The sequence below is a fragment of the Pongo pygmaeus genome, chromosome 20, assembly GCF_028885625.2.
Source record: "Pongo pygmaeus isolate AG05252 chromosome 20, NHGRI_mPonPyg2-v2.0_pri, whole genome shotgun sequence".
Classification (NCBI taxonomy): domain Eukaryota; kingdom Metazoa; phylum Chordata; class Mammalia; order Primates; family Hominidae; genus Pongo; species Pongo pygmaeus.
In genome coordinates this window covers 22675676-22693263 of record NC_072393.2, presented here as the reverse complement: position 1 = coordinate 22693263, position 17588 = coordinate 22675676, and the positions used below count along the sequence as shown (strand labels likewise).

The window sequence follows — 17588 nt, the reverse complement described above, 5'->3', positions numbered from 1 at the left end:
ATAACAGGTTAAGGGTTTCTACATTGTGACTTTGCTAATTTTTGCATATGATTTTGACTACTACTGTTGAATTTAGGTTGAATTTTAAATCCACTGTTGTTTAGCTTGTGTGGTTTTTGGTTCATTTGGGGAACCAAATATATTAAGCATGGACTGTTTGGGGTAACTTGGCTTCACTTCTGCTTTCTTTCTGTTATTACATATAGGGCTTCACAAATGACTAGGATTCAAATAAGGTTGGTTTGGAAACAAGGAACAGAAAATCCCAGAAAAGACTGAGGGAAATATCTACTGAATAGTGCCTTTTAGTGAGATTTATACATGAAACAGAGTTCAATGAAATTCATAAAATTGTTGCAAGTTTGTTAAATTTAGAAACTAACTGCAAACAACATATTAGACACTAAGTCTTAGTTTGTCTATGGCATCTGCAGCTTGGGGAAGCTGACATTGCAGACAAGAGTACTGCTACTATAACAAGATATGGAACAAATACTAATGCATTTGTAAATATTCCCTTTAATAATCCTTAGATACATGTCATTCTGGCTCAATACTTTTAGCACAATTCTGTATAATTCCAGAGACTCTATTCCACCAAATTAAAGTCATGATGTTCTCAGCTTTTTATGTTTATTTTTACCCAGTAAGATTCATAGTTGATATCATTATATTGAGGTCCCCCAGGCAATTGCTGAGCCTTAAAAATGACCATCCTATCTCATTTTTTTGTTTCACATGTCCTGTTAATGAGTCTCTCTCACTCTATATTTAAGCCTTAGTCAGGCTTAGAAGAAACAGAGGAATGGGTTGCCATATATGTTTAGTTGAGGATCAGGATCCTCCTGTGTATAAAGACTTTTACATTTATTATGCTTAGTACAAAGGAGTATTTTTAAGATGTGGACATGTTAATTCAAATTAAAGATCAATCATTTTTATTAGTATGCCACTGTGACAAAACATCTGTATAAAGTTTATGCATTGGTCTCTTTCATACCCTCCCAAAATAAGGACAAATATGTATGCACTGCTGGATCTTAATTTTTTGTTGTTGTTGTTGTTGTTTGGTGTATTTTTTTGTTTATTTACATTTTAAAGGATTTTTTCCTAATTTATGATAATGTTAATCTACAGAAAGCTTACCAAAAGCTCTATTTTGCTACATTTTTTAAAACCTAAAGTCCAAATACTCAAACATTGAAAGTGACATTCTCGATTACCATTTTTCACTTGATGTATCTACACTTATTACTACTGCATTGCAGTTTTTTTCTTATGTGGTGCAAGGTTATAAAAGTGCCTTCCAGTTGATTTTTTAGGTAACAGTAGAATCTGTTTTCTCAGACAGTAACATGAGAATTTTGGATATATTACATTTTGAGTTACTACAAGCAACTTGATAAATGTGCAGAAATTTGTCTTTGTTAATAGACATTTTATTCAAAGATGAAAGTTGGCCAGGTGCGGTGGCTCACACCTGTAATCCCAGCACTTTGGGAGGCTGACAGTGGTAGATCACAAGGTCAGAAGTTCAAGACCAGTCTGGCCAACATAGTGAACCCCATCTCTACTAAAAATACAAAAATTATCCGGGTGTGGTGGTGTGCACCTGTAATACCAGCTACTCGGGAGGCTGAGGCAGGAGAATTGTGTGAACCCAGGATGCAGAGGTTGCAGTGAACCAAGATTGCACCATTGCATTCCAGCCCGGATGACAGTGCGAGACTCTGTCTGAAAAAAAGAAAGAAAAGAAAGAAAGTCATACAAACACACTGAAAATAAATTGGAATCTGGCACCTGACACTGATTAACAGGTTGAGCAGATTAAACTAGACCTAAATCCCTGTAAACAACATTGAAAGACAGAATTTTTAAATTAAAAATATCTTCAACAATTTAATAAACCTATGGGATTAGCAAGAAAAGATTTGTTTACCCATCATCAATCAATATTAGGTTAAACTAGAAAATTTTGAACACACCGTTTATAAAATAAAATTAGTAAACTATCCCCAGAGCTAATCTGATTAAAACAAGACTTCTGGATATTTAGAAACACCAAATTATTGATAAACATATCTATTTTTAACAGATCTTTGATCTTATATATATACTACTATTAAGTAAAACCTAGTACTAATAGATATGATTTATAAAATATTTGTGAATATTTATTACTATAGTAAAATATCAAGAAATTATTTAAATCTATTGTCTAAAAACTTTTCATTAAAATATTTGGTATTTTAATTGAATGCCAGTATTCATATAATAAGGCAACCCACTCATTTCTTTACTATTTTGTCATTTTATAACTGAAGCCTGAATTTGTAGACATTTTTTTAAAAAACAATATTTTCTCAAGAAAGATTTACACATCAAAATATAGAAGTATTAATGTTACATTATAAACATAGTTTGCTAAGCCCTACAGCAATTTGTAAAGTTTGTTTGTGTATACCAATCTTAGATTTTCTAAAACATAATAAAGTTTTTTTTTTTACATTGTCTTTAACACACAAAAGTCCAAAATATATCCAGACAGGCAGGAACTATGGCTGCCACTTTTTAAAAACAAATGTTTTAACACTATACACTATTCAGTGTATGTAAAGACAAATAATCAAACTTTGAACTTTTCAAATCATAAACAGATACATTATTTGTTACTTTGAGTTTAATATGTAAAACAAATACAGTTCACTCTTCTTAGTTTAAAATATACTTACTTTGAACAATTCAACTAACGCAAGACTATCGAAAACTTCATAAGCCATACAAATGTCAACTTCATTTTCAAAATTATAAGAACTCAAAAAGAAAAAAGCTAAAGCATGACGCTTGAGTTTAAAAAAAAGATAAATAACTTTTTATTTGCACTTGTGTTGAGAATCACCTTTATTCATTTAGGAATAAATGGGAAATGGTGCAGTTGTAACTCGCTGTGTGGTGACTCTGATGGTATTTGCTGTCCTAGGGATGGTGGGATCCAGTGGACCAGAATGGTCAGCACCTTACCATGTTCACTGCTGTCCTTTCGTTCTGTCACTAAGATTAGTTTCCGAGACTCATCAACGCTTTCTATCATGGTGTGAACTGCTTTGCACTGCATTAGCATCTGCCTTTGGTTTCTGCTAATTTTCTTTGACTTTCATTTTTCTTGTCCTTCTCTGGTGTTTGCTTTGCTGCTCCACTTTGAGGAGTTTGGGCAGGTTTACCCTCAGCCGCTTCAACAGTTCCACCATTTGGCTGAAGCTCTCCATTCTTCTGCTCTTGGCGTCTGAGATTTGTCAGCAAGGCCTGGTTTACAGGGACTATGGCTACCGCCTCCTCTGCGGGGCACCTCCTTCACTTCCGGAGGGCGCCAGTTCCAGTCGTGACCCGGCTGAGCACAGCAGGAACCGCCGCAGCAGCCGGAGCGCCCACGCCCACGGTCGCCCAGCCCGGGGACACCTCGGCTCAAAGCCGGGGTCGCGGCTCAGCTTAGTGCGCAGAAATCCGAGGTCAACCAGAGCATTTCCCACAGCTGGCCGAGCCCTCTTCGATCTGCAGGGCCAGTTCCTCCCACTGGCTTTCTGCTGCCACCTCCCCTTCCATCAGAGGGACGCTGAGGATTGTGCAGGGGCCTGTAGACACCGTGAAGAGTCCAGGGAAGTGAGGAGGGGCTGGGCCGGGCAGGCTCAAGCCCAGCGCATGGCCGCACCCCTCACTCCTGAGCAGAGATCAGCCACTGCCACCGCGGGGAGCACAGCGGGACCCAGGATTCCTCAGCCAGCCTCCCTCTGCGTCAGGAGAGGAGGGAACTATTTCCAAAAAATATATAGAGAGAGAGAGTAGAACTGGCATATCTGACCCAATCGAGTTTTCAGTTTTTCTTTTCTTTTTTACCTTTTCCTCTCAAACTATGCTCGCCTAAAGTAAGAGTTCATTTTTCATTCTCACGTGGCAATTTAATTTTATAATGGTCACAAACTTAGAAACTAAAAATTTTACTCTATTTTACCTAAGAATGATGAGGTAACATCAAACTTTTAATAGTGCTTTCTGAATTTTACAGTTTATTACCTTCTATTTGATTCTATCAACTAAACAATAATAACTAATAAAGTCTTGGTTTGCATAGCTTGACCGTTTACAAAGGGGATGCGTTTATTCATTTAACCGGTAAATGTGTGTTGAGCACACACGTTGTGCCATACTTTTTGCTAGCCTTAGGAGATAAAATGGAGAAAAAAAAATTGCTCTTTACTCTTATAAAACTTTCAGTCTTGCTACATAAAATCCTCACACACTCCTGTCAAGTCAATACCTCTAAAGTCTTCTATTAACCTCCTACCCCAAAGTGACCATTATCTGAATTTTGTGTTATTTACTTTATGCAATTTTATCTATTAACAATATGTGTTTCAGCGTTACCTATTTGCATGTATATACATGCTAGCATGAGTTTTCATCTGTGACTTGTGTTGTATTTATAATTGTTTTATTTTCATGTTGCTTTGCATAGCTGTAGTTCTACATTTTCACTATTGCATAGTGTAAATATACATCAATTTATAAATCAAGTCTATTGCCAGTGGATATTTGTAAATTCGAGATGTTGCTTATCTTCTACCAACTCTTGGAATTGCTAGACATAATTTTTTGACAAAAGGATTAATTAGAAAGACATATTATTTAAAGTTTTATTGAACATTTCCATAGTTACTAATGAAGTTAGTATTCCTCATAAGTTTGTGCTTTAAGACTTGCGATCTGTCCTATTTATGTTTTCCATGTCCTTGTTTATTCATACATATTCTGTAATATGTATTTTCTAAATACTAATTTTTTGTACTATGTATTTTTAAACTATTTTCCCCCAGTTACGGTTTGCCTTTTCATCATCTTTATAAAAACATGCTTTTATGTTTTTGATAATCAAAAATTCTTAAAATTGATATAGTCTAATTTATAAATATTTTAATGCATTTTTATTTTTAGATAAAGTCTTGCTCTATCACCCAGGGTGGAGTGCAATGGCACAATCTCAGCTCACTGAAATCTTTGCTTCCTGGGTTGAAGTGCTCTTCGTGACTCAGCCTCTCGAATAGCTGGGACAACAGTCATGAGCAGCACACCCTGCTGATTTTTGTGTTTTTAATTGAGATGGGGTTTTATCATGTTGGTGAGGCTGGTCTGGAACTCCCGACTTGAAGTGATCTGCCTGCCTGGGCCTCAAAGAATGCTGGGATTACAGTTACAAGCCACTGCTCCCAACCTATGCATAATTTTTATATTGTGCGACATCTAAGAAGTTGTTTTTCTCACAGTTACAATAACAATATTATTCTTCATGTTCTCCTAGAAGTTTTATTTTTTGTTTTGTTTTGTTTTTTGTTTTTGAGACAGAGTCTCGCTCTGTCACCCAGGCTGGAGTGCAGTGGCGCCATCTCGGCTCACTTCAACCTCTGCCTACCAGGTTCAAGCGATTCTTCTGCTTCAGCCTCCCAAGGCACCATGCCTGGCTAATTTTTGTGTTATTAATAGAGACAGGGTTTCACCATATTGGCCAGGCTGTTCTTGAACTCCCCACCTCGTGATCTGCCACCTCAGCCTCCCAAAGTGGTGAGATTACAGGCATGAGCCACCCTGCCAGGCCTCTCCTAGAAGTTTTAAATCCTCGATATACATGAACAATTTTATGTTAGTTGCTTTGCAGGGATCCAATCTACCTAGGTAGAACCAATAGTTTAGCTGTTAGTTTATTGACTAGTTCTGCTTTGCCAGTATAATTGTATAACTGATTTCTGATTTTAACCTGTTGGCTGAAACCATGGATGCAATGTTTAATAAAAATCTTGAACACCAACATAATTATTATGTTTATGACATTAAAAGACAAGCTTTCAGTAGTTATGTACATTTGCTGTACTTTATTTGAAATACCTCGTATATTTAGAAAATAACATAAAATATTCTTTTATTTCTAGTTACCAAGCTCTTATTCTGTGCCTATTTTATGTAGTCATGTAGATTATACAATGTTCGACTTATCCTGTACTCTTGAGATAAACTTATGGATGGTTTTATTCATTTTATACAGAGAAAGAGTCACTTTGTTTGTAATTGGTTTAAAAAATTTTTGTCTTGACTGGGTGCGATGGTTCACACCTGTAATCCCAGCACTTTGGAAGACCAAGGCGGGTGGATCATGAGGTCAGGAGTTCAAGATGAGCCTGACCAACATGGTAAAACCTTGTCTCTACTAAAAATACAAAAATTAGCCAGCCATGCTGGCATGTGCATGTAATCCCAGCTACTCAGGAGGCTGAGGCAGGAGAATTGCTTGAACCCGGGAGGCAGAGGTTTCAGAGAGTTGAGATTGGGCCACTGCACTCCAGCCAGGGCATCAGAGCGAGACACAGTCTCAAAAAAAAAAAAAATTGTCTTTATGAATGAGATTGTCTATCGTTGTCCTTGTTTTGTCTCTGTCAAGCTTTGATGTTAACTCAGGAATTGAGTTGTGCAGTATTTTTACCTATTCTACTTTTTAGAAAGGTTAAGTAATATCAACCTTATGCTTTTCAGTTTTAAATTTTGAATGCTTAGAATACTTACCAGACATTTTTCTGAGACTGATATTTATTGCATATGTGTTAATTTCTACTGATCTAGCATCTAGTTTACTGGTTCTGTCTTGTACACGTAAGTTCAAATGTGGTTAGTTTTTATTTTAGTTATTGTATTATTCATTTTACAACTTATATTTAGAATCTTTATATAGTTTCTTCTTTCCTGCAGACACTTTCATTTGTCTTTTTTAGATATGGTAAGCATAGTTGTTTTTGATTTTTTGTGTCTGATAATTCTAATATTGGATGTCTGCAGATTTGTTTCTGTTATTATTTTTTTCTGGTGTCTTTCACACGATCTTATTTATTGTGAACTTTGTCATATTTGCTGGCTTGCTAGTCATGGCACATAATGGAAAATTGTTTGCAAGGTTCATCAAGGTCTGGAATAGATGTGAGTTTCTTTGGGAGTGTTTACTTTTGCTTCTTTCTGTTTCCTGGGGATTCTACAATTTGAAGCAATTATTTGTACAACTTCAGGTAATATGGTTCATTCAGAATAAATATAATTGATGGACAAATGCATGTAAGACCAATGTGTAGAACCAAGTTTGCAGACTTTTTTTTCTCTTTTTAAAAATTTTTCTTTATGACCTGTCCTCAACTTGAAGACAACCTTGTGTGCCATTCCTTGGTGTTGGGAAGAAAACAACTGTTTGGGCCATACATATTCTTTGGAGTCCCAGGTTAATATTGAGAAGGTTTTTATAATATATCACAAGTGCTAAACATCTAAAAGTACTTGATACATGTTAGAAAATATCATAATACTAGTAATTCTCAACACAAATTGTAAGGAATTAAGGTGCATTACTAGGTTCTATAAAGACAATGTTTTTGTTTGGAATATTTTTTGATAGATTGATTATGTTTTATGAACTGTGAATACATTTTTAATATGTATAAGGCAAAGAATGAGATGTTTGGATTCAAAGATGCATAAGATCAAACACTGAAGAAATTTTCTGTGTAGTTGAGGAGAAAAATAACGTTGAAAAAGCCAACACAGCCCATGGATTGCAAGTTTCTGCCTCCTGCCCTCACCTTACCTGGCTGTGCCTGGCTGCCAGACACCAAGATTTGTTTTTAATCTTTGAAGAAAAAGCTTCCCAAAGTGATGAGACTACAGGTGTGAGCCACCATGCCCAGCTATTTTTTTCTATTTTTAGTTGAGAAGAGGTCTCACTGTGTTGCCCAGGCTTGTCTTAAATGCCTGAACTCAAACAATCTTTTCCCCTTGGCCTCTCAAAATGTTGTGATTGCAAGCATGAGCCAGCACACTTGACCCAATAAGTACTTTAAAAAATATGACAGAGAGCACTTTGGGAGTCTGAAGCAGGAGGATTGCTTGAGCCGAGGAGACTGAGATCAGCCTAGACAATATAGCAAGACCTTATCTCTACAAAAACAACAAAATAACAATAAAAACAGAGAAGACTTCTTCTATGTGACCTTCTACACCCTCAACCGGTGACTTTTCTGCAGGTAAACACTGTATAAGTTCATTTTATCTTTACACATATTTGCATGTGTATATGTGATTTTATGGACCTTTAGAAATAGTATTGCATGTGTGTTTCCTGGATGACACTGTGTGTTCAATGGTTAGAAGAGCAGGCTCAGAGTACCTGTGTAATCTTGGGCAGGTTTCTTGACTTCTCTGACTCATTTGTTACTCAGGGGTAATGGCATGTGAGTAAAATTAGTGCTGTTCTTTGAATGTAATAATAAAGTAGATAAACTATTTCAAGAGAAGTAAAAATTTTACAAAAGACAAAAGAGGACATTTAGATATACATTCAAGATTCAAACTTTTTTTTAAATGTCGTGACATTAAACTTGAAAATTTAGATGAAATTATCTATTTTCCAGAAAAGTATGTGACAAAAATTGATTGTGGAAGAAACATAAGACATAAATAGAAAAATCAAAAATTATGTTTTTAATTTTACACACATAAAAAGCACATATATTATAAAATAACAGCTTTATAAATTTTTACAAAATGCATATATCATGAACCCAGCACCCAGTGATGGACGAGTGTGAACAACACAATTTCAACCGTGGACTGCATCCACTTGCCATATGCAGGACCTCGTCAGTGGTCTCTGTCCATGTGTGGGAGTGACAAGCCTCACTGTTTGCTGGGTATGCCTATTAGAATCACAATTTTAACTTTGTGCTGGGATCTGTTATGACACTCTCTGTACCACCCAAGGGGGTCATACAATATGCGTGAGTTTTGTAATCTTTTGTGACCTTCATATAAGTAGAAAGCCCAGGACCTGCCCATTGTGCCCATTGCTTGAAGGCTCCCTGTGAGAGTCAACATATCTCCTATGGCTATGTCCGGGTATGCAAGTCTGTGCCTCTGAGCTGAGTCTGGACATCAGTCACTATTCAATCTGTTCTCAGATCTATGTGTGACAATCAGAATTTTAACTGTGGACTGCACCTGCATGTGGGGTTCAGGACCTCACCAGTGTGCTACTGTCATGTTTGGAAGTGATGATCCTAATTGTAGGCTTGGTATGCCTATGAAAGTCACAATCTCACTATGTGCTGGGCCCTTATTATAGTGTCTGTATTACTCAAGGTATTTATAGAATATGCATACATTTTATCAACTTCTGTTACCCTTCTAAATGTAGGAGACTTCGGACTTTACCCACTACTCAAAGTCTAGCTAACAGAGTCAAAATCACTCCTAGTGTCTGCTTTTCTATATGAGCATGGGCATAGTGCCTGTGAGCTGGGAAAAACACATAGGTTAAAATTTAACCTGTGAGAATGGAATAGGCAAGATAATCAGATCACCTGAATGCTGGACCAAAAAGATGTCAACATCCACTCTCTGGGAAGGGCCATGGCAGTAAAGTCACATAACCTGGGAATTGGGCCTAACAGTATGTCACAAAGCCTCCTGTGGGCAGGGTTCAGTTAGAAAAGTTACATTACCTGTGTGTGGGGCACAGTATTGTGACAGTAATATGTCACAATCCTTCCTGTGTACAGGGCCAAAGCAGAAAAGTAGAGTCATGTTACTTAAGTGACGGGTCCACTTATATGCCACAACTCTCTCTGTTGGCAGGGCCCAGGCAAAAGAAGATAATCATTTAACCTAGGTGATGGGCCCAGTGATGCATCACGATCTCCCCTGAGGACCTATGCAGTAGAGTCAAATAACTTACATGGAGGGCTCAGGTACATGCCACAATTCCATTTGTGGGCTTTTCCCCGGCAAGAGGGTCAAATATTTCAGGCTCTGGACAAAGGTATATATGGCAAATACACCAGCAAAAGATCCAGAAATAAAATTTAAACTTTCACGTATTTTCTGGTTCCAGGTATGAGAGTCAAGACCTCCTGTGAGTTGGGTCTAAGTACATGAGTCACAGTCTTAATAGTGGACTATATCCCTGCATGAGAGCCACAATTCTGAATGCAGATTTCTCAGTACCTGAGTCACAGCCTCACAGGCATGCTGAATCCTGGTCTTTGAGTCATTATCTTACCTGTGGACGAGATGTATTCATGAGAGTCACAATTCCAACTTTCGACTACCTGCACATGTGAGGTTCACAGCCTCAACAGTGGATGGTTTCCATGTGGGAGGGTGACAATGTTTACTGTTGGCTGAGTGTGCGTAAGAAAGTCACGATGTCACCTGTGTCCTGGGTCCTGTTATGACACTCTCTGTACCACCCAAGGGCTTTATGTGGTATGAGTGACAGTCACAAACTCTTCTTAAAGAAGGAGGGGTTAAAGTTTCTACTAAAAAGTTAATTGAACTATGAGGTTGTAGATCTTTGCCCTTGGTTTCTGACTGAGGAAACTTTAGAACTTAAAGATTGGGATGAGATTGGCCAACAATTCAAAATTGCTCATAAAGGGGGACATTTTATTCTGCCCACCATTTGGTCAATCTGGGCTTCAGTTCACTCTGTCTTAGACTCCTTACAGACTCAGGAGGACAACATGTAGACTGATCCCTCTTTCCTCTCCTCTGAGGCGGTTGAGGAAGTTCTCAGTTCTCTTTACCTTGAGGATACTGCACAAATTGAGAACAAAATTTCATAGGAGGACTTCCACTCTGACATGCCTGTGCCACTGCCACCTATGCCAGAGGCTACCGCACCCCCATTGTTACTTTATGATGATCTTTTAACTGACCTGAATGCACTTATTTCTCCCAACCAGCAAAACCCAGCTGAAACATTTCAACAGCCATTGCGGCCAGACTCTCCTGTCTGTCCTCACTCTCTCAAAGCTGCTGCTGTGCACATAGTGGATGAGATCAAGCAGCCTAAAAACGAGTCTATAAATTATGTTTCTATGCAGCCTGCTACAGAGGCTCCAATATCTAAACAGCCCAAAGAAGAGGCTTCCAATTCTCAGCCCGGTAATGAGGCCTTCAACCCTATTCCTCCACAGCCTGATCTTCTCATGCCTGATTCCTTTCCTACAAATTGGACTCAGAGTCACAGGCTCCCTTGAAGCCTGGTTTCCTTTCCTGACAATTGGACTCAGTTAGAGTCACAGGCTCCCTTGAAGCCTGGTTCTTTTCCTCCTAATCAAACTCGGTTAGAGTCACAGGCTCCCTTGAAGCCTGGTTCCTTTCCTCCTACTCAGACTTGGCCTGGTCTGCAGTTGCCATGGCAGCCTGAATTTCAGGCCCATGAAACACCTGCTCAGCAGGTAATCTCGTCTACCCTTGCCACTCACAAGCAACAAATTACATACATCCCTGAAAATGACACTCCTCTTATGAGGGCTGTAGCTCAGGCAAGGGAATACGGGGATCCCAAAGCCTGGCAATTTCCTGTAATTTTACAACCTCCAATACCTGCCACCCCAGCATCACAAAGTCACCCACAGCCTGTTGCTGATCTTGCTCAGCAGGCAGCTGACCTCATGGCACCTTCATGCTCTGTATTAATATCTTGTTTTTCTGCAGTATGACAAGCAGTTACAGTAGCTGGTTTGGTTACTGCCCCAGAAAAAATACAGACTTCTTCTCCTTATCACTATTTAAGAATGCAGCTAAAAGACAAGGTTATGAAGCCCTCCCCCACAAAAAAAATCATTGTTCCCCTCACCCGATTACAAGTCCAACAGACTTTTGCAACCTACATCACTTGGCAAGTACATTTGGCAGGTTTCCCGGGTATAATTGATAATCACTATCCTGATGTAAAATTATTTCTGTTCCTTAAACTCACGTCTTGGATTTTATCTAACATTACTTGAAACACCCCATTACCTGAAGCTGTCACTGTTTTTACTGATGCTTCCTATAATGGCCGAACAGCATATACAGGGCCAAGAGAACATGTTCTTAGCACAGGAGCTATTTCAGCACAATGAGCTGAACTGCTTGCTGTTATGGCTGTCCTTGAAAATTTCCCTGAACCAGTTAACATTGTCTCTGACTCAGTGTATGTAGTACATGTTGCTTACAACATTGAAACTGCCTTAATCAAATTTTTGCCTGACAATAACCTACTGTTTCTTTTTCTATGGTTTCAGTCTGTGCTCAGAACAAGGTCTTCTCCTTTCTACATTACGCACATTCGGGCCCACACACCCCTCCCCGGGCCCCTCTCAGTAGCAAATGCCAGAGCTGATACATTAGTTACTCCCATCTTTACAGATGCAAAAAATTTTCATGCTTTAACTCATGTCAATGCTGCAGGACTCCGAAAAAAAGCTCCCCCTTACCTGGAAACAAGCTAAAACCATTGTACATCACTGTCCTACTTGTCAAGTGTTAATTTTACAGCCACTGTCTTCAAGAGTTAACCCTAGAGGACTTTCACAGAATGCTCTCTGGCAAATGGACATGACTCATTATCCTGCTTTTGGCAAGCTTTCTTTTATACATGTAACTATTGATACCTTTTCTCATTTTATTTGGGCCACTTGTCAAACAAGAGAAAGTACAGCTCATGTTAAACAACATATTCTTTCCTGTTTCTTGGTTATGGGCTGTCCCGAGAAACTGAAAACTGATAACGACCCCGGCTACACTAATGCTGCTTTTAAAAAGTGTACTCAGACATGGGCATTTACTCATACAACTGGCATCCCCTATAATTCTCAAAGACAGACCTTGGTTAAATGAGCCAATAAAACACTCAAAGATCAACTTCAAAAACAGGATACTAAATCAAAGAGAGATGCTGCTACTCCTCATGTTCAATGAAATCTAGCTCTTTTTACACTAAATTTGTTAACTGTAACAAGAAATCAACCTTTTACAGTGGGAGAACAACATTTCACTGGAAATAAATTTGATCCACAAAAAGGAATGCGGGTACGGTGTAAAGATTCAAAAACTAACACATGGGAATTAGGCACGGTCATAACTTGGAGTAGGTTTTGTGCTTGCGTTTCCTCAGGAAAAGGACTACAGCCCATGTGGGTCCCCTCCTGACAGTTAAAATTCCACCATAACTTCAAAGATAAAACGCTCCCACAAACAAAAGGCAAAGACCCCTTGGAAACCGAACAGCTACTTTCACCGCCTGACACATAAACTTCATGACATTAACATTGACACAAAATCTCGCCATGTGACCTACAACACCACTCGTTCAACTCTACCAAATGGGTCAAATAAAGGTTTATCACATCAAACAGAAAATTTATTAAAAGAAAAAGGAATCCCAAAAACAACCAGTAATATAATTCTGACTGCCTCTATGGTAGTCAGTGCAGCGGTAAGTATACCACTGGTTGGGGCAATTCAAAATTATACTTACTGGGCCTATGTTCCTTTTCCCCCTCTAATTCAGTCTGTCTCCCAGACAGACTCCCCAGTAGAAGTTTACACTAATAATAGTGCATTCATGCCGGTCCCTAATGATGATAGGTTTCCAGCTCAACCAAAAGAAAAAGATATGCACTTTAATCTGTCAATTGGCTATAAATATCCACCACTATGCATTGAGATGTAGTCTGGCTGTTTAGCTTATTCTCACCAGAATTGGATGTGGACCATACTGTCCTTTACAAATAATTCTTATCGAGTACATAATGTTTTCAGTACCAATTCTTTTCAACTTCTCAGTGTCAAACTTACTCCACATGAGGGATGGAGAGTTCCTCTCACTACCAAAAGTAATAAAACAAAAGGACTGCCAGACTGCCCAAAGAAACCTACAAAAGGACCTTTTATAATGACTTCAATTTTATGGAATAATTTTAATGCTCCCAAGGCCATTGTGCTCCAAAATCTAGCCATGGGTATTGTTATTGATTGGGCTCCAAAAGGGCATTATTGGCAAGATTTCTCCTTTGCTCTGGCAAAAATACCTCATGTTCAGAGTTTAATTATTTGTTAGATTATATAGAGGATGGATGGCAGTCATACAGGCTGAGACAATGGGTGTCTCCTTACCCATTTAAATGATGGGCGCAGGCATTGCTCCTCCTAGACCAAAAATTATTCATCCCTTTGTTACCTCAAAACATCCTCAACTATAAAAATTAGCTGCAGCTATGACAGGAATAAGGATATGGAGCACTACCTATCAACTCCTTCGCACTAATACCAAAACACCCACATTCAACATCACCTTCATATCTAAACAGGTGATACCCATCAGGAGCTGTGTCAAACCCCTTTACATGCTGTTGGTTGGAAATATAATTAGCATTCCCAATACACAAACTATACAATGTGATAACTGTAAGCTGTTCACGTACATTGATGCTACTTTTAATCCCACTACAAGTATTCCCTTAGTAAGGGCTACTGAGGCGGTATGGATACCAATTTCTTTACATCATCCATGGGAGTCTTCCCCCTCTATTCACATAGTCAATGAAGTTCTTAAAGTTATCCTCAAAAGAACAAAGAGATTTATTTTTACTCTTATTGCAGTTATTGCAGGACTAATTGCGGTTACTGCAACAGCAGCAACTGTTGGAGTTACCATCCAAAATTCTATTCAAACTGCTCAATATGTTAAATCATGGCAAAAAAACTCCTCCAGACTTTGGAATTCTTAGGCTCAAATTGATCAAAAATTAGCTAATCAAATTAATGATCTCTGCCAAAGTGTAATCTGGCTGGGAGATAGGGTTCTGAATTTGGAACACCATATGCAATTACAGTGTGATTGGAATACTTCTGATTATTGCATAATATAATATGCATAATATAAGCCTTATGCTTATAATAAAGATCAACATAGCTGGAAAAAGTTCTCAAGACATTTAAAAGCCTGGGATGATAACTTAACCTTGGATATTTCAAAACTTAAAGAGCAAACTTTCGAGGTGCCACAAGCTAATTTATCCACTGTTCCTGGCTCAGACATTTTTGAATGCATAACTAAACAATTATCTGATCTTAATCCCTTCAAATAGATCAAACCCCTCAGACAATCATTGTTGTCACTGGCATTATTAATATTGGTATGCTTATGTTGTCTCCTTTTAGTCTCCAGATGCTTCCAAGGAGTCTGAAAACAAGTGCGAAGTCAATGACAAGCAATGATGGTGATGGCTATCCTAGTTAATAAAAAGCGGGGAGATGTGGGCGGCAAGCCATCCAGGTTCCAAGGCAAGAGACCAAGGGCGTGAGCTGTTCCAGTATAATAAAATATATAAAACAACAAGAGTTATACTAGATCTAGATCATAGACATGATTATATATTAATATCATTAATCATTAGTTTGTAGCAATTACTCTTTATTCCAATATTATAATAATCCTCGCTCTATAATCATAACCTAGGAAAAACCAGGCCATACAGAGATAGGAGCTGAGGGGACACAGTGAGAAATGACCAGAAGACAAGTGTGAGCCTTCTGTTATGCCCGGACATGGCCACCAGATGGCTCCTTGGTCTAGCACTAACGTCAGCATCTGGGAAGATGCCCCTTGCCAAATGGACTGTGGTCTAGTGGTAGCGTCAGTGTCAAGGAAAAACACCCGCTACTTAGCAGACCGGGAAAGGGAGTCTCCCTTTCCTCAGGGGAATTTAGAGAAGACTCTACCCCTCTACCTCTTGTGGAGGGCCTGACATCAGTCAGGCCCTCCCACAATTATCCAGAGGCCTAACCGTCTCCCTGTGATGCTGTGCTTCAGTGGTCACGCTCCTAGTCCACCTTCATGTTCCATCCTGTACACCTGGCTCTGCCTTTTAGATAACAGTAGCAAAATTAGTGAAAGTACTAAAAGTCTCTGATATGCAGAAATAATGACATAAGCTGTCTCTTTCCCTCTCTCTCTGCCTTGGCTGCCAGGCAGGGAAGGGCCCCCTGTCCAGTGGACACATGACCCACGTGACCTTACCTATTATTGGAGATGACTCACACTGTTTAACCTGCCCCTTTTGCTTTGCATCCAATAAATAACAGCGCAGCCAGACATTCGGGGCCACTACCGGTCTCCACAACTTGGTGGTAGTGGTACCCCAGGCCAAGCTGTCTTTTGTTTTGTCTCTTTGTCTTGTGTCTTTATTTCTACACTCTCTTGTCTCCGCACACAGGGAGAAACCCACCGGCCCTGTGGGGCTGGACCCTACAGTTCCTGCCTGTCTGGATATATTTTGGACTTTTGTATGTTAAATACAACTTAAAAAAAAAACTTTATTATGTTTCAGAAAATCTAAGATTAGTATACAAAAACAAACTTTACAAATTACTGTAGGGTTCAGCAAACTGCGTTTATAATGTGACATTAACACCTCTACATTTTGATGTGTAAATCTTTCTTAAGAAAAGATTGTTTTTCAAAAAAAAAGTCTACAAATTCAGGCTTCAGTTATAAAATGACAAAATAGTAAAGAAATGAGTAGTTTGCCATATTATATGAATACTGGCATTCAATTAAAATACCAAATATTTTAATGAAAAATTTTTAGAAAATAGATTTAAATAATTTCTTGATATTTTACTACAATAATAAATATACACAAATATTTTATAAATCATATCTATTAGTACTAGGTTTTACTTAATAGTATATATATAAGATCAAAGATCTGTTAAAAATAGATATGTTTATCAATAATTTGGTATTTCTAAATATCCAGAAGTCTTGTTTTAATCAAATTAGCTCTGGGGATAGTTTACTAATTTTATTTTATAAACCATGTGTTCAAACTTTTCTAGTTTAACCTAATATTGATCGATGATGGGTAAACAAATCTTTTCTTGCTAATCCCATGGGTTTATTAAATTGTTGAAGATATTTTTAATTTAAAAATTCTGTCTTTCAATGTTGTTTACAGGGATTTAGGTCTAGTTTAATCTGCTCAACCTGTTAATCGGTGTCAGGTGCCAGATTCCAATTTTTTTTCAGTGTATTTGTATGACTTTTCTTTCTTTTTTCTTTTTTTCAGACAGAGTCTTGCACTGTCATCTGGGCTGGAATGCAATGGTGCAATCTTGGTTCACTGCAACCTCTGCATCCTGGGTTCACACAATTCTCCTGCCTCAGCCTCCCAAGTAGCTGGTATTACTGGTGCACACCACAACACACGGATAATTTTTTGTATTTTTAGTAGAGATGGGGTTTCACTATGTTGGCCAGAATGATCTGGAACTCCTGACCTTGTGATCTACCCCCATCAGCCTCCCAAAGTGCTGGGATTACAGGTGTGAGCCAAAGCATCCGGCCAACTTTGGTCTTTGAATAAAATGTCTATTAACAAAGACAAATTTCTGCACATTTATCAAGTTGTTTGTAGTAACTCGAAAGGTAATATATCCAAAATTCTCATGTTATTGTCTGAGAAAACAGATTCTACTGTTACCTAAAAAATAAACTGGAAGACACGTTTATAACCTTGCACCACATAAGAAAAAAACTGCAATGCAATAGTAATAAGTGTAGATACATCAAGTGAAAAATGGTAATTGAGAATGTCACTTTCAATGTTTGAGTATTTGGACTTTTGGTTTAAAAAATGTAGTAAAATAGAGCTTTTGGTAAGCTTTCTGTAGATTAA

The 17588-nt window shown here is 38.2% G+C and overlaps 1 protein-coding gene across 1 annotated transcript in view; it reads right to left on the bottom strand.

The window, feature by feature from the left end:
* Positions 1–1692: 1692 nt before the first annotated feature.
* Positions 1693–17588, bottom strand: part of LOC129020605 (zinc finger protein 728-like) — a 72121-nt gene continuing 56225 nt past the window's right edge. Inside the window, exon 3 of the transcript XR_008495861.2 lies at positions 1693–1734. The gene's annotated coding sequence lies outside the window, so the exon portion shown is untranslated. The remainder of the gene's footprint in view (positions 1735–17588) is intronic.